Genomic DNA, 18706 nt, shown 5'->3' with positions numbered 1-18706 from the left:
AACTCCGGATCATCGGAGCAAAACTCTTCCAAGTAAAAGACATTATTCCATCTAACATAAAAATACTTCTATATCACGGTATGTACGAATTATACTCAGATATGGTATAACAGTCTACGCAAACAGGTTCTCTATTCGGCTTTGAAATAATGTTGGATTCAGTATCCACTTAATTTGAATAATTTCGCATCGGCGAAGTGAAGCCTTTTGGCTCTCTATTTTAGTAATTCTTGGTGCCTTTTGGATCTCTATTTTAGCAATTTTTGGTGCCTTTTGTGATGTAACACCTCTTGGCAACTTGTATGGCAAAGTATAACCTCTGCATCACTACAACCTGAGTATTTACATTTGGGTCTGCCTGCTCACTGATGAGACCTCAACAAAGGTCGAAACCGGTCTGGGTAGTGACCCCCCTGCACAATGTATAGCATCATACATGTCCGTAAGGAGATGTGCTTTACATTATGGAAAATACTAAGGATAGTGATCAGACCTTGCTCCACCTTTACCACGAGTTGCCTTTGTTATGAAAGGTTTACTTACGCTTGTATCCACCGAAACCTTCATAGTTTCTATATTCGGCACGTAACTCTTGTAGTTTTTCTATTCGGCTTTGAAATAATGTTGGATTCAATATCCACTTAATTTGAATAATTTTGCATCGCGAAAGTGAAGCCTTTTGGCTCTATTTCAATATATTTTTATTATTTTTACTCTATTAAACATTAGTTACAAAATGCATTAATTATTAAATCCAGACAAATAAAATACTTGTTACGGATATTATTTGTAAAAATACTATATTTAATGAAAATAAAGAGTGGAACATAATGAAAATGTTTTTGAACTAGGGACTACTAGTATGTCAAGTTTGGTACTACTGGAATATAACTTCAAAATAATTCTCAGTATTCACTGTATACAAGTTTTTTTTTTTTAAATCTCTACTTCGCTAATTCTCCAAACGAACACTGAAATAATGAACTCTGGAAAATTATGCTCTTCAAATATATTAACACATAATAAGAAATATGTAACTAAAGTTATTAGCGCAATTCTTACCTCATTTTCCTTTTTCGTAACCAAAAGACAAAAGTTAATCTACTTTAAATGTATTTGCATATTGCACAATAATAACAGAAACAAAAAAGTCACTCATACTCAAGTTAGTAAAGTTATTTTCATTTCTGCAAGTAATTAATACACAAGTAAACGGGTCAGGAGTCCATAACGATTAATCACTGTCACCTATTTGTTGATAGAGCGTGACGCCATTTACAGATATATTTATATAATTGTGTACAGTAATAACGAAGTAAACAAGTACCCAGAGCCCTCTGCAGATTTATTGGTAAACTCTTCATCAAAATCTAAAAATACACATTTGTCTCAGCTGCATGTTTTAATATTTCCCATTAAATTTTATCTGTTCTCTTACTTGTCATCTATTTATAAAATAGAAGACTCATCTACCAGTTATAAGTAAAATTCTTTAAATAAAAAATGTTCGTAATTTTCAAAATAAATGTGGCGGGTAGCGATATTATATAACGAACATCCTCGTGAAATTAGGAATAATTGAGGTCATTTAAAATCCAACCAACTTTAATAGCCTGACCTGAAGTCAAAATGACTATATTATTATAGAATAACAAAAAACAGGTTACAAAAGCAGATTTAATAATTACTTTAGATTTTGGCTTTCATCCATTAATTTTCAGTTATAACTGCAGCTCTTCAAAATTCACTACTAATAATTCGTGCTTATATTTCTCCTCTTATTTATCCCTTACCGACAGAGCCGTGATTACGTAGAAGCGCACGAAGCTCTAGCGGACCCTGAAAAATCAGGGCTCAAAAATAATGAGGGGTTACTCTATCGAAAAATGTGTAAGTACGGCCCTGCTTACCGATGTACAACATCACTCAGTCGACATGCGCGAGTTGCACTTAGCTACAGTAATCCTTTTCCATCGTAAATCTTTCAGAAGGAAAGCGTTTCTTCGCTCATTAATTACAGCTCTTGAGTTTGCTGGGGAAAAGTGGAAATGTGAGTGAAGAAATTTTACAATGGCATTTGCAATCCATGAATTGTTATTAAATCAGATGGATTCGAAAGTTTGTTGTTTTGACAGCAGAACCCTAGAAAGGAAAATACCTTTGATAATCTCATAGAATCATTCACAATAAACATATATTCTATCTCTGTAAATAAAACAAACATTGACAACAAAAAATATGTGTACGTAAGGATTTTTCTTTAGTAAAACATGCTTGGCATTGGTTGTTTCACAAATCATTTACAAAATATAAGAATATTAGTTATAACAAATAGGTGGAAATGTATTGCCATTGCTTCTGACCAGGATGTATGAGGCTGTTTATTTCAAATATATCAGCTCTGGTAAGGTGACAAATCGATGTGTATCACAGGAGCTGTGGATATTGTGGTTGAGGTATTGGAAAAGTTGTTTGAGGGAAGAATTAAGGAATGGATGGATAGAACTATGACATGCTGTGGGAATGACAGCATAGCTTTTTGATGAAAGAGTCTGGTCATAGTAAATTACTCACTTTTTTTAGAGTAATTTGCTATGATAAGTAAAAGTTGAGTTATGAAAGAAATATCTACACCATTCATAATACCACTAGACTTTGCAAAATCCAGCAGCATTATGGATAGTGAATTTAGATAACAGACATCAAAAATGTAGTATATGAATGAGTAGAATCCAAGAGAGGGAACGTGAGTGTGATGCAGGTGTTTGTATTTGATCTCATTTTTTATTAAAGATTTCAATCGACTAGCAGTTGTTTCGAAGTAAATATTTGAGTTAATGGGAGTCAACATTAAATCCAATGAATAACAAATGACTTCATAACGATGCCAACTGAACAGCTGTGCCTGAGCCGATTTCTGAGGAAGAATTCTAAATAATAAAGTGCATAGACTTATCCATAAACCAGAACTGATATTTTTTAAAATAAGTTTTTATTTAAAACAGTCGTGGTAAAGACCTGGGGCCATCTGTTTTCTTGGGATGCCCAGTTTCAAATTTGGCCATCCATCTGGCAACAGTTGGATATGCTGGGGCATATTCCCCTAAAGTCTCATACAAAGTTTGGTGTGAGACTTACAAAATATCAGTGTGAATGAATACTGCCATAGGGATGCAAGGGATCAATCTATGTTACAAGAATGTGCAAGAAAAATGGAGTGCACTTGACCAGGCTGTTTAAGTCTGCAGCTCAGTCATGATCCCAAAGGTGAGGAAAAACACAAAGCAATTCAGTTACACGATGAAGATGCCAAGACAAACCTAAAGAACTATATACATTACTTACTATCTGAGGAGTGGCAAATAAGCTACTGAAAAAGTTGGTTAAAGGTTAAAGGCAGAATTCAGGAATGAATGAGGAAATTGATATTTCACTGCAATGGGGGGGATGGCTTTGTGAAGGATAGGTTTTGCCTTAGTTATTTATTCACTTTCTATAATAAAGTGACATTTGATGTGATGTGAATTAAGGAATGGCTGCAATATGATACTGCTGGCATATCAAAGGCATTTGATAGGATGATAAATGGAACTCTAATATGTAAATTAGAGCAAATAGAGATGTATATGGAGCTTGCATCATGGATATGAAGGTGGGAGAAAGACATCAAAAATCAGTATATGGTGGTGTAAAACTATCAGAAGAAAGTAAGTGACCAGAATTTAACTATAAAAGAAAAAAATGTATTTATAATGATGATATTACTTAATATGCACATTAATGATATAAGGAATTATTTGATGGGAAATATCCATTTTTGCTGATAATGCAAATCTGGGTTTATGAATAGTTAACAAAGATGATTCAGTAATCCTGCAGAACGATTTTGGATGAAGAGATAACAAGCTATTTATTATACTGATGGAAATGGACTGCAGGAAATTGATGAAGCGAGGGATTTGGAGATGAGGAGGGAGGGAGTTGAAGTTCAGAGGACATACTGCTTAGAAGTAAACAAAACAACTTAAATGATCACTTAGTTGTTGAACACACTGAAAAGAGCACAGATAGTGAGGTTATTATCCCACTTTTTTGAGCCTTTGATTCAGCCACATCTTGGATGCTCCAGACACAGATCTGGTCATCTATGTTCTTTGGGAATGAGGAAATGGTAGATATGATCCAGAAGCAAGTAATCAAGATGGTGACTGGTCTGTAGATGCTCTTTATGAAGACAGATAAAAGGTTGTGGGTTGCAAAGTTTGGCTGACAGGAAAAAAATGAGGGGACATGACAGAATAATATATAAATGATACCAATGCAGAGAACAAGAGGTTACTGATCACTTACCTCCCCACCCCCAGAAGTAATATAAGATCATAAGAGCTAGATTTTAGGGGGATGAATGGGCCGAATGGGTTCCTACAAGTCGTGGTGTGTGCTTCATTAGCAACTGGCATTGTGTAAGTAGTGGTTAGAGTGCTTACTGTGTTCATCTGGTCATCATGGTTCTTTGGAAATAAGGAAGACGTAGATATGGATTAAAAATGAATGGCTCAGTTAGGAGGATGTGTGCCTTAGTGGGATGACAATAATGAGTTAGCAATTTTAGTGGGGAAAAAAAAAATTAAAATATGATGCAGGGGCAAGTGATCAAGATGGTGACTTGCTCTGCAGATGCTTCTTATGAAAACAGATGAAATATTGTGGAGTGCAAAGATTGACTGATAGTCAAAACAGAGGGGACATGAGAGAAACATATACGAGTAAGTTATTAAAGGGCTTTTATCAGACTGATGCAGAAGAAATTTTTTATTAAATGATAAGAATGTAGAGAACAAAAATATACTGATCACCCCCCCCCCCTGCAAGAAGTTATGTAAATCACAAGAGCCAGATTTTTTGCCTGAAGAGGGATGAATGAGTTGAATGATTTCCTAGAAGAGGTGGTGTGTGCCTTGTTAGTGACAGGAATTGCATGAATAGTGGTTAGTGTGCTTACTGGGTTCATATAATAATAGTAATCACTGCATTCATCTGTTGTCTCGTTCTCTGGTGTCCAATGCTGATGTTACTTCACCAAACCTCAGCCATAGTTGCTTGTTTTTTGTTGAATATTCATGGCACCCTCAATGGAATCTGTTGTTGTATATCACCTTTAGAAGAGTGTCCATTGTACAGTGCGTGCAAATTTACTCCTAACCCTGTACTATTGAGCCATTTAACAAATACAGTGCATATATTAGAATTTATTGTCCTTCATGAATCTCGTGACTTGATAAGCTGTTGTGGTTACATTTCCAAAGTTGATTTAATGTTTTCTGTTCATGTCATTCTTAGTACATCCAATTGCACGTTGCATGTGGTCATTGTAGACGAGCAATGGTTTCAAACTACTCTTACAAGTAATTCAAATTTCCATCATCTTCCTGTCACATAACCTTTGTCCATCTTGCTTGATCACATCATTTACAATATGATATCACACATAAATATACTTGATCACATATTTTCTAGAACAGTGCTGACTGTGTGTTTAGATTTGCTGATCATATATTGCTATTAGAATTCATTTCACAATGGGAATATCTCTAATACTTTAGCCACTAAATATATTAGAAAAGGCAATTTTTCGATACTTCCTGTAGCTAAGTCATATAATAATATTGCACACAGTTTCGTTATAAGAGAAATTTGTTGAATGCCTCATAACATTAGTCCTCAGATAGTTTATCTTCATAACCACCCACTAGCCTAGTGGTATAGAGTCTATAATCCTGTTAATGCAAATTTAATGTCATATATATATATATATATATATATATATATATATATATATATATATATATATATATATATAATAGTACAAGTTATGCAACCATAAGATCCACTTCATAAGCAGTCTATTACAAAGATAACTCAATACCAGTAATATACTTCGCATGTGGATCATGAATAAATACAGAATTAACAGGATATAGAATTTAAATTAAAGCAAGAATAAGTGCATAACAGCATAACTAAGTTGATTTTACAGTGGCTCAATCATACATTTCATTAGTGACACAGCCTATAAAAATAACACTAAATACAAAACTATCATAATGCGTGCTATACCTCAATCTATACTATAGACAACTTCTTTTATATGCAGTGAAATGCATCTAAAGGAACAGCTCTGGGGGTCTTTGGATAGGATAAAGAAGAAAATTGGCTACAATAATCCTATCATTGGATAAGTGTGCAGTTTCATAACAGTAAACATAATGTTGTTGGTATCTCAGTTCTAGTAGGTTGCATTTCTCTTCTCCTTCAACCCTTCCCTGCAAAAAAAGAAAGAAAATATTATAGTAATAAAATAAAATAAAAATAAAAACAAAATTACCAACCAGCGAGAGAGACAACACATGCATATCCAATAACTTGATGTCAGATGACATGCAAAAGATTTCTTATACAGTAACTTTTTTTTAATAATTAAAACTTTACATTTTGCATGTACAGCATGACTAGCAGAATTCTACCAATTACAAAATTATATATTTCATACGCTCTCAGAGATAAAATCATTGGGTTATCACTGACAGATACAGAAACTCACTATATTTTAATGTAAAAGATAAAGTTATGCTATCTGAAGGGCTGCATAGTTTATATCATTTTCATTTATTATTGCTGTGAATTCTTCAGGGAAAAAAAAGCTTATAATGAAATCCAGTCATGGCATATCACACAGTCAGGTTTGGAATATAACCTTGTTGTTCCATTAAAATATCTTGATTTTCACCACCCAAATTTGACAACAGTGTTAGTGTACCTATCTTAACAAACATCTGAAAGGTGGCCTTGTCAGGGAAAGAAATTGCTGACTGAAATGTGCGAGGAGATGGGAGTACAGTTTGTTAATGTGTGGAATGAGTTTGAAGGAAGAAGTGAACTGTATGGGAGCAATGGATTGCATTTGAGTGGTTATGGTGTGAGTCGCTTGGAGAGACTGCTGCTGGAAGGTAGAGAAGTGAGTAGAGTGAGAGAGAATGAATCAGATCAAGCAGGAAGTGATGCGGAAGAGCAGGACAATAAGACAGGAGAGATTGAAGAGGTCGTTATGAATGAGGAAGTGAGTGATATGAGTATAGAAAATGAGAGAATGGGTGTGCAAGAGGAGCAGGAAAATGGTAAGGCTCAGGGTGGACAGGGGTACACAGCATGAGAAAGATGGATGCTCCAAGAGGAGGTGAGAGCATGTGTAGACAGAAAAGAAATGGGATGACCTGGGATCAAGAGGAAATAGTTGGAATTGAAGATGGTTTTAAAATGAATAAGCAGAAAGGGAAATGGCCCCAGTTGAGCATGGAGAGATCACATTGAGTGAGTGCTATCAGTGGAACTATCTGTAGATCCAGAAATGAGCTGTTGTGTTTGTATACAAATGCTAGAAGTATAAGAAACAAGGCAGATGAAATGGTTGCATTAATTGCAACAGTTCACCCAAAGATTGTCAGAATAAGTGAGACATGGTTGGAAGAGGATGACATCCTGACAGCAATAAAGATGGAAGGGTATGATGTGTTTCGTGAGGATAGAAGGGGTAAAAAGGGAGGGGAGTGCTATTGATGATAGAGAAAGAGTTATGTCCATACAAAGTAGAGATGCAAGAGGAAAATAGTGCCAGTAGTTATGAGGCAGTATGGTGTGAGATAGAGGTGAATGGAATCAAATACTTCATTGGATGTTGTTATAGACCAGGTAATGTGGATGGTGGCGATAATGAAATGTATAATCAAATTAGTCAAGCAAATAAGAAAAGGGTGATCATTATGGGCGATTTTAATTATGGCAATATAGACTGGAATGATGAGATAGCAACTAGAAGTAAAGAAAATGAGTTTCTTGAGTTTTTGAGGGATAACTACCTCAGACAGTATGTAACAGAGGGCACGCGCGGATTGTGGGTCTTGGATTTGGCCATCTTATCAGAGGATATAATTATAAATGAAGTGTCAAATCATCCACCAATTGGTGAGAGTAACCATGAGGTGATTACCTGGGTGGTTGCTAGCAGTGGGAGGACCTCTGTGAGAAAAGGATATATGTGGAACTACAAGAGGGGTGATTATGAGGAGCTCAGGAGATAGCTTGCAGGTGTAGCATGGATTGGGGGGGGAGATATCTTGGGGGATTTTCAAAAACTATCTAGTAGATGCAATGTCTAAGTGTATCCCAAGGGTGAGAAGGTTAAATGAGGTAGGTGTGAGATGGATGAATAAAGAGATTAGGCATCCGATACAAAGAAAGAGGGCATTGTGGAGGCAGCATAAGAGAAGTGGAAATAACCAATTTCATGAGGTCTACAAAGACCAGGCAAGGAGGGTGACTTGGTTGATGAGGGTAGCTAAAGAGAGGTATGAACAGCAGTTAGCTAATGAAGCCAAAAAGAATCCTAAGGAGTTCTTTCGATATATGGCCAGCAAAAGAAAGAATGATTATGGAAGGATGACACTGATAGGAGAAAATGGTATAAAGACAGCTGTTACAGAATGTGTGGTGGAGATACTCATTAAGTATCTCCACTGTAAAGGTCTTTCAATTTTGTGAATGTGACTTCATGGAGAGGAGAGACTGACTGTAAGTGAGCAAGAGGTGTATGGGGAGTTGAGTAAACTAGATGTTAATAAGGCTGTGGGACTTGATAATATATCGCCATGTATTCTGAAGGAACGTGCCAGGGAGTTGACACCTGTCTTGACATATGTTTTTAATAAGAGTCTTGCACTCGGTCACATCCCTAAGGAGGGCAAGATTGTACCACTTCATAAAGGAGGTGATCGAACTCAAGCATCACACTATAGACCTATCTGTGTGCCAGGTATTGTGGTTAAGTTGTTGGAGAAGCTTGTGAAAACTAGTATCCAGAGTTGGGTTGACAACAATGGTATTATCTTTGATGGACAGCATGGATTTGCTAAAGGGAGGTCATGTTTTAGTAATCTACTTACTTATTACAATAAAGTGACTGCTTCCTTGGACAGAGGAGAAGGGATACACAGTAATACACTTAGATTTCGCAAAGGCTTTTGATAGATTACCACACAATAAGTTCATAGTCAAACTAGAGAGGATGGGGTTGGATATGAGATTAGTGCATTTGGATTGGAGACTGGCTATCTGATAGGTATCAGCAAGTTAAGTATGGGAGGAGCAATATCCTGGGAAAGGAAAGGAAAGTCACTAGTGGTGTATCTTGATGGTCTGTTTTAGGGCTATTACTGTTTAACTTATATATTAATGATACTGGCAAAAATTTAGATGGAGATATTCACTTATTTGCTGATGATGCAAAGTTGAGACAAACTATCAAGAGTAGAGAAGATGGTGTGGCCTTACAAGAAGACTTGAATAAATTGGGTGATTGAGCATAGAAATGGAGATGTGAGTTCAATGATCAAAATGTAAGGTTTTAAAATTTGGAAAACAAAAATGGGATGCAGAATTTATGCTTGGTGAGGATATATTGTTGGAGGTGGAAGAAATAAGAGATCTGGGGGTGATAGTGGATAACGATCTGAAATTTAGGGGACACATAGCCAAAATTGTGAAGACAACACAAAGGCTTCTGGGAATGATGCAGAGGACACTGACGTGTAGAAGTAGGGAGATTCTTGTTCTGTTGTATAAGGCTTTGATTAGGCCACACATGGACTATTGTGCCCAGATTTGGTCACCTGGTTTTCAGAAGGATGAAGAGATGTTGGAAAGGCGACTGACTAAGGTAGTTTCTGACCTCTGGAATGTTGAGTGTGAGGAAAGATTAAGAAGATGTAATTTGCAGAGTCTGGTGGACAGGAGGAAGAGGGGGGGGGAGATATGATAGAGACCTACAAGTTGGTAAGGGGTTGTTATAGGATCAATGCTGGAGAAGTTCTACAAAAATTAGTGGGAGATCGGGGGAGAACCAGAGGTCACCCCTGGAAACTTTATAAAGAGGGTGTGAGTAGGGGAGTGAGAGGTAAGTTTTTTTCGTGCAGAGTTGTGAATGATTGGAATGCCTTGCCTGAGAGTTTGGTGTCTGCAAGGAATTTGAATGTGTTCAAGGCACGGTATGATGAGCTGTGTGTGTGTGTGATAAAAGGATCTCCCAGATGAGTTTTTGACTCCACGAGATCTTGGGGTAATAATAATAATAATAATAAATGTTGTTACAAAATAGTACTGATATCACTATTCATCTATCTGTGATGACATTTCAAGTACAACTGAATTTCAGTTAGATCATTCCTTGTACCATCTGAATCAACTGAATGTTATAAGAATTAAGCCACAATCTTTGGGAAACAACATTATATTTAGTAGCTACAAAATATGTAGTTCAAAACAGAACTGATGAATGTATTTAAGAGAAATGTTGAAAAGATTTTGAAATCAGTTCAACTGGGTCCTCATACACCTGATTACTACCTATTCTTCAATGTAGGATCAGTTTTCAACAAGTATTTATGCCACAAATCTATGCTATGTCAATCAAGTGAATCATTTCCTTATTTGTGCCAGAATTTACTTTGCAAAGTAGCTGGGAACCTAAATTCATCAAGTTGAATGATTTTGACACAGATAACATTTGACACTCCAGAACAATCATATCTGCAATGCAATAGGCAGAGATTCGCTTCCTCTGTCGGCAAGTGATGCCTACATTGGTTGGAATATGCAGTGGATAGAGAGGTGCATCATTGGCATGAACTGCCTTTAGCATTTTTGTGAGTGCAGATATAGTTCGCCCACTGTTTGTAGGTCCCTGCTTCGCGTCTTTCCAAGAATAGTCAATTCATGCTGAAGGGCAGAAAGAAAGAAGGACGTCCAAATTGGTTGCCAACACGCGAAATCACATGCTCTATAGGTAAAATTTTTCAACTGTTATACAAGCAATATAGTTAACTACAATAATCATAAAAAAGAAGTTAATTTTACGACCGGTAATAATAAACAACTCATCCCACTATACGGACTGATTACCCTATTAGCGGAATGGATTCTCCTTTTTCTGAGATGCGCAGAAGTGTTGAAGGATCTCTAATCGGTGGGTGAACTATAGTGTGAATGAATTCAAGAAACAGTATGACAGTTGGTGTAGGTGATATGTGGCTTCCTATGATTAATCCCTGGATCTCTCTCTTAATAATAATAATGATGATGATGAAAGTATGATGGGCTTGTAAGAGTAATTTGAAACCATTGCCATTAAAATGGCAGGCAAGCATTATCCTTTTCACACACTGTTCATCTGTTTAAATCACCCTGAAAACAACTGGATTCTCCCCACCCTCAAATCACAGAATGATTGAGGAGGATAATATTTAATTAATTTTAATTACTTATTTGATGTGAAATGTGGCACTGAACACTGTCCATTAATTTGTTATATCCTGTAATATACACAGCTACAGATAATGTTATGGTTTATTGAGATGATCATCAGTTATCTGTGATCTGACCTGGCTTTTTAAACATTTTATTGTTAATGCATATTTTAGTGAAAACGTTTTTCACTAAAATATGCAGTCATGCATTAGAATGTTTCTTTAAATAAAATGTTTTCTCTCTTCTACTGGGTCCAAAAATCGTTTTGTGAAACTTTTGGCCTCAAACACAATCTGATTGGAGAATATTCATTTCGATTTCTTTTGTAGCATTGCTCCTGTATATTTATTCTGACATTTTACTGTCCTCAGAATCATTAAACTCAGGAAAGCAAGCTTCAAACAGAAGAGTATTGATATGAATACTGCACATGTTTTAGAATATATAGTCATATAAAGTTACATAAATTATTGAGTTCTTCCCCTCCCCATCTCAACTTGAAAGGTGAAAGAAAATTCTATTCTTTATTTGTGATATATATATCTATATAAGCCATTTTGGTTTAAATGCATTCACAGTTCCAATCAACTGGCTGTAGCTTTGTCTTTTACTTGAAGTTCAAGATTAAAATAATTTAGCTGAAGAAATGCCATGTCAGATAACTACTTAGGGTTAATGAGTTCTTCACTATGCTCATCCTTGATTTCAAATAAATCTTTATTTCTGAAAGAAGATATTAAAAATCATTGCAATATTGTTAACTCTACAACACTATATACTCTCTGAATTAAAAAGAAAATCTCCATACTGAATCTAGTTTATTTGCAAATGCTTAGCAAAGTCAATGTTTTAGTGGCTTAGCATGAAGAGATATCATTCTTTTTAAAATATGTTAGAATCAGAGATATAACATGATCAAATGAAGTATTTATGAGCACAACTCTTTGCTGATGTTGAAAGATTTTTCACTTGGTTATATTACAAATTAAAGATGCCAAGAAATTAAATTCTTGGTTTCATCTTTTATCTCAGCATGAGCAAACAAAGTTTTCACATGAAGTAACCACATGACTAGGCAACTCATATATAGAGGTTAATGACTTCACATCACATGCCTTAGTATCCCATAATGCAATAAATGTATCCTTACAGATATATATATATATATAATGCTATGCATTATGGGAAGGGCCACTAACAAGACCCGTTTCGACCTTTATTGAGTTTTCATTGGTGAGAGCCAGACTCAAAAGTGATACCGTGATTGAAGTATTGCAAAAGTCATATTTCCATATACAAGAAGCCAAAAGGTGTCACATCTTATTACTGAAATACTCTGGATTAGAGATAGATGTTGAAAGATTTTCCACTTAGTTATATCATAAATTAATAACTTCTATATGAGTTGCCCAGTCATGAAGTTACTTCATCCACAAACTTTGTTTGCTTACACGTAGATAAAGGATGAAATCAAGAATATAATTTCTTGGCATCTTGGGGAGGAGAGACTGAACTGTAAGTGAGCAAGAGATGTATGGGGAATTGAGCAAATTTGATGTTAATAAGGTTGTGGGACTTGATAATATATGACCACATATTCTGAAGGAATGTTCCAGGGAGTTGACATCTGCCTTGACATATTTTTTTAATATGACTCTTGCACTGGGTCAAGTTCCTAAGGAGTGGAAGGAGGGCAAGATTGTGCCACTTCATAAAGGAGGAGATCAAACTCAAGAATCAAACTATAGGCCTATCTGTGTGTCAGGATTTGTGGTTAAGTTGTTGGAGAAGCTGGTGAGAACTAGGATCCAGAATTGGGTTGACAACAATGGTATTATCTTTGATGGACAGCATAGATCTGCTAAAATGAGGTCATGTTTTAGTAATCTACTTACTTATTACAATAAAGTGACTGCTTTCTTGGACAGAGGAGAAGGATACACAGTAATATACTTGGATTTTGCAAAGTCTTTTAATAGATTACCTCATGATAAGTTGACAGTCAAACTAGAGCAGATAGGGATGGATATTAGGTTAGTGCATTGGATTGGAGACTGGCTATCTGATAGGTATCAGCAAGTTGTGTATGGGGGAGTGATATCCAGGAAAAGGAAAATCACTAGTGGAGTGCCTCAGGCATCAGTTTTAGGGCCATTAGTGTTTAACTTGTATATAAATGATATTGGTGAAGATTTGTATGGAGATATTCAGTTATTTGAAAATGATGCAAAGTTGGGATGAACTATGAAGCGCAAAGAAGATGTTGTGGCCTTACAAGAAGACTTGAATAAATTGAGTGATTGGGCTCGGGAATGGGGATACGAGCTCAATGTTGCAAAATGTAAGGTTCTAAAATTTGGGAAACAAAGATGGGATGTAGAATTTATTCTTCGTGGGGATATATTGTTAGAGGTGGAGGAAATAAAAGATTTTGGGGTGATAGTGGATAAGGATCTGGAATTTAGGTGGCACATTGCCAAAATTGTGAAGACAAAACAAAGACTTCTGGGAATGATGCAGAGGACACTGACTTGTAGAAGTAGGGAGATTTTGTTCTGTTTTATAAGGCTTTGATTAGGCCACACATGGACTATTGTGCCCAGATTTGGTCACCTGGTTTTCAATAGGACAAAGAGATGTTGGAAAGGGTCTAGAGGCAACTGACTAAGGTAGTTTCTGACCTCTGGAATGTCAAATATGAGAAAAGATTGAGAAAATGCAATTTACAGAGTCTAGTGGATAGGAGGAAGAGGGGAGATATGATAGTTACCCACAAGTTACTAAGGGGTTGTTATAGGTTCAATGTTGGAGAGGTTCTACAGAAAACAGTGGGAGATTAGGGGGGAACCAGAGGTCATCCCTGAAAGCTATATAAAGAGGGTGAGAGTAGGGGAGTGAGAAGCAGGTTTTTTGCATGCAGAGTTGTGAATGATTGGAATGCCTTGCCTGAGAGTGTAGTGTCTGCAGAGAATTTGAATGTGTTTAAGGCACAGTAGAGCTGTGTGTATGATAAATGGACGTCCCAGATGAGTCTTTCACTCTATGAGGTCTTGGGGTAATAATAATAATAAATAAATAAATAAATAAATATATATATATATATATATATATATATGTTACCAAGCTCTTTTAAACCTGGTTTTTACTCCATTTTTCAAGTAAGCAAACAGACAAAATAAGTCAAGTTTGCGCCTACATGTAATGCAAGTCTAAGTGACCCGTAAAGCAGTACGTCTAGGCAACTTATGGTAAAGTTGGAATAAGCTCTGATCACCATTCTTAATATTTACCCTTAATTCAAAGCCCATCTCCTTGAGGAGATGTATGATGCTATGCATTAAAGGCAAGGGGCCACTACCGAGACTGGTTTCGACCTTTATTGTGGTCTCATCAGTGGGAGCCAGGTTTAGAAATACCAAGGTTAAGTAATAGAGAACTTATAAAGTATTTTACCAAAACAAGTTACCAAAAGGTGCTTTGATCTTATTAAATAAAAATCTCATATAATTCAAAAGAATCCAAAAAAGACTTAAACCAGTTATCCAAAATCACCTCCCCCCTTCACAAAAAAGATTACTCTAAATCCATCACCATTCCCTACATCCGAGGCACCTCGGAAAAAAATCAACAAAATTTTAAAAAAACATGACTTGACCACTTGTTACAGACCATATAGAAAATTGGCATCCTTTATCCGCTCCACTAAAGACCAACCACATCCCCTAGACCGACCTGGTGTATACCAGGTCCCTTGCAAGGGACCTGGTATACTATCTGTAAATTATCCTACTTTGGCCAAACAGGCAGGACAGCAAATATCAGAATCTCAGAACACAAGGATTACATCTGATTTCACCAGTACAGCCACTCTGGGCTTGCAGACCACGCTCTGGATACTCGCTACAGAATAAGATGGAAGAAAGCCACAGCAATACATCGCAGCAAGTTCAAATATGAAAGACTATTCATGGAATCAGCCTCAGCCCTTAGGAACATGCCAAACCTCAACAAATTTGGATGCATGAGACTGCCCCAAATTTGGGAAGCATTTATCAGAAGAACTTCAGCCCAAAGGTCAAGAACTACCAATACAGTCCACCAGGGGGCACCATCAGAACTTTAGGAAAATGGTAGCTTCCTAGCTTCTGTTCTCATTTGCTGTTATGTAGTACTTGTGTGCACTTGTCTTTGTATTAAGTTCCCAAGAAGATGGCAACGTGACGTTTGCCGAAATATCGGAAAGTATATATTAAAGTTTATTTAATTTATATTTCTAGTATACGCTATCAATTCCTTAATTATTAGTTATCAGGTCAGTTCAACTGAACAATCTTTTAGCATTTATGCTGATATCCCATCAGTTCCTATTGCACAATTCTTCTTCAGTTTGTGCAACTGCTCTAGTACTTCTTCTTGATACACATGAATGTTCCTATGTGGAGTAGAGGTAGTTGTGAGTTCAATGTTGCATATACCAGGTTGATTACTTTTAGCCAACTGGCTGCTCATTAGTTGAACCAACATTTCTACATAAGTCACCTGCATACTGTCTGTGTTCAGTAGAATTATTCTTTCAAATTATTAAATTAGTCTGCGCAGTTAGCAAAAGTGGCTATGTGCTTCGCAACCATATGCCTGGGAGAGAAGTGTCCTGGGTTCGATTCTCGTCGCTGACGTGAGGAGCTTAGGCTCTTTCTCAGACATAGACAAGTTAGCCAGTCTTGGGCATGGACTGCAAGGTTTATCTCCCCAGTTTATCTAGGGTTTTTCTTCCCGCAAGAAGGAAAACCGGCCTTGAGAACTCAACACTTCTACAGACATAGGATACACCGGGAGGCATGGGATTAACCACCTTATCCTTGTTTACAGTTGCAGTTAAATGAATAGAAAACCTATTCATTTAACTCTGCCGCAAGGTAAAAGAGGGAAAAAGGAAGTTAAGAAGAAGAATTATTAAATTATTATCAGTGTTATTTTTTTAATAGTACTTCAGATTTCAGTAGGAAATACTTCAGTACTTCAGTAGGAAGAACGGTGGTGACAGTTTTGCACACCAGAATTCTTGACTAATTATTAAAAAATTAACTTGCGAATGCTGCATAGGCGTAGTTTCATAAAGTAGTGTGTGACTCATTGTAGATTGAAATTAATTTACCTTTCAAAAACACCAGCGAGACATATCTTTGAAAGTAGCTTCGAGCAAATGGTTTACAAAAGAATTAACTTATTAAATGATAATTGTGATTGCATCATAACTGTAATTCGTATACAAACTACTGTTATAACGATTAACTGCAGCAGTTCTCATTTGTAAGTGTGTATATAATTTTTATATATGATTTTTCTATTTTTTGCTTTGCTTTCCTAGTTTAGTTTGTTAGCACTTGCATTTATTTAAACAAATTACCAATGCTACTTGGATGCTTTCAGTTTCCTAATATATGTCTGTGACTGGCATGAGTAAAGCAGCTATGGATGTGCTCACAAGATGTGTGGCCTTAGGTAATGTCAGATGTAATGAATTAAATTGTCTTCTCTGTTTTGCCTTTGTGCTAGAAGGATAAGATCAGAAACATCTATCATTAACACTACATAGAAAAGTTGCTCAAAAGCACAGTAGCTTCAAGTGTAAAGAAAACGTAGAGTGGTTTAATGTAGCATTTCCAGATGCCCAAATAATCTGTGTTAGTATGAGCAAAAGCTAATAAGTATCATTTTAAAGTGGAAAAATGTAAAGTTATGCATTTGGGGAAAAATAAATTACAAACCATGTATCATAGTGATGGCACTGTACTCCAGAAAATATATGAAGCTAGAGATTTAGGTGTGGTGGTAGACAGAGAGTTAAAGTTTAGAGGACATATTGCTAAAGTAACCCATTAGATTACTTGGCTGTTGTATGTAGAGATAAAGAAGTTGTTATTCCTCCTTATAAGGCCTTGATACACCCATATTTAGATTACTGTGTTCAAGTCTGATCCCCTGGGTTTCTTGGGGATGAGTAAGCAGTGGAGAGGATTCAGAGGCAAGTGACCAAGATGGTGAGTGGCGTGTGGAATGTTCCCTATGAGGATAGATTGAAGTGTGTGGATTGCAGAAGTTGATTAATAGGAGAAAAAGAGGGGATATGATAGAAACATTTAAGTCGCTTAAAGGGTCTTATAGGATCGATGCATGGGAAATGTTTCAGCACTTGGCTAAAGGAACCAGAACAAGGGGTCATCCCTGGAAGTTGAATAAAGGTGAGATTAATAAGGGTGAGAGGACTAGATTTTTTGCTTGGAGAGTTGTGAATGAGTGGAATGGGTTGCCAGAGTCAGTTGTAAGTGCTTTGTCTATTAATGGATTCAAGGAGAATTATGATGGGTTGTGTGGATAGATTGGATCTCCTGCAATAAGTCTTTGGACTTCATCTGCAGTGCGTCAAGCGCTTCATAGGCTAATGTCTGTGACCTGGCGGGGACTAGCTTTTGTAACCATAACAATTAACATAAAATGGTTAGTCTTATGCTAAATATATATATATTATGCCTGTGTAAATTTTTCTGGTGTGTTGTACTGGTTCGAGATGAAAATCCTGACTCAAGAAGACAGAACCTTTCAGCATCACCTAAGACCTGCTTACTCACCTTCAGTCAAAAATAATGAAATTTTATGTATTTTAGTCTGTTGTTTAATTTATACCAAGTATCAGGCTGATTTTATGATTTTACCTTACATAATTTTACTCCAGAACTGATTAATTCACAATAAATTTCTGAACATCACTTGATATCTCATACAGATTAATAATCATCTATTTGTTATCATCTGTAGTAAAAATATTAGCTTAACTGTAAAGCATATCCCAAGTTTTAAGTCATATAATATTAGTACTATTTACATTACAGGTAGAGGCACAACCACCACCTAAGCATTTCAAGAAATATTTTCATAAGACAGTTAAGTAACTGTCCTCCCTTGATGAGTGTTTGTACTCCTTGGAAGTGTCATTAAATAATAATAATAACAATTATACATCATCAGAAAGGATAAATTAGTATTAAAGCAACATATGGATTGGATTTTTATTAGTGTTAACAGCAGCTTCCAGCCATTGTTCTTATTTAATACTGCAACATTACTTCAACCTTTTTTTTTTTTTTTTGCAGAATACACATCTATGCAAACAAGAAAAAAAGTTATGATTCCTTAATTTATGAAATCACAGATTATTTTTGACTAGTCATAATTCCTACCAATTCTTGTCAACTGAAAATAAATAGTTCTAATTCCCAATATTTGGATAGCTAACTAACTGTAAAGCATATCCTAAGTTTTAAGTCATATAAAATCAGTACTATTTTTAATA

General features: G+C 36.0%; 1 long non-coding RNA gene across 2 annotated transcripts in view; it reads right to left on the bottom strand.

Annotated features, from left to right (window-relative positions):
- Nucleotides 1–779: 779 nt before the first annotated feature.
- Nucleotides 780–18706, bottom strand: part of LOC150101375 (uncharacterized) — a 99417-nt gene continuing 81490 nt past the window's right edge. For both annotated transcript variants that reach the window (XR_016549032.1, XR_016549031.1), the window contains exons 2-3: nucleotides 6118–6323; nucleotides 780–2142 (exon numbers count right to left, since the gene is read on the bottom strand). This is a non-coding gene — a long non-coding RNA (uncharacterized LOC150101375). The remainder of the gene's footprint in view (nucleotides 2143–6117; nucleotides 6324–18706) is intronic.

Source organism: Typopeltis vanoorti, chromosome 11 (genome assembly GCF_054136105.1).
Source record: "Typopeltis vanoorti isolate ZY-2024b chromosome 11, IOZ_Tvanoo_1.0, whole genome shotgun sequence".
Classification (NCBI taxonomy): domain Eukaryota; kingdom Metazoa; phylum Arthropoda; class Arachnida; order Uropygi; family Thelyphonidae; genus Typopeltis; species Typopeltis vanoorti.
This window is presented reverse-complemented; position numbering and strand designations above follow the sequence as displayed.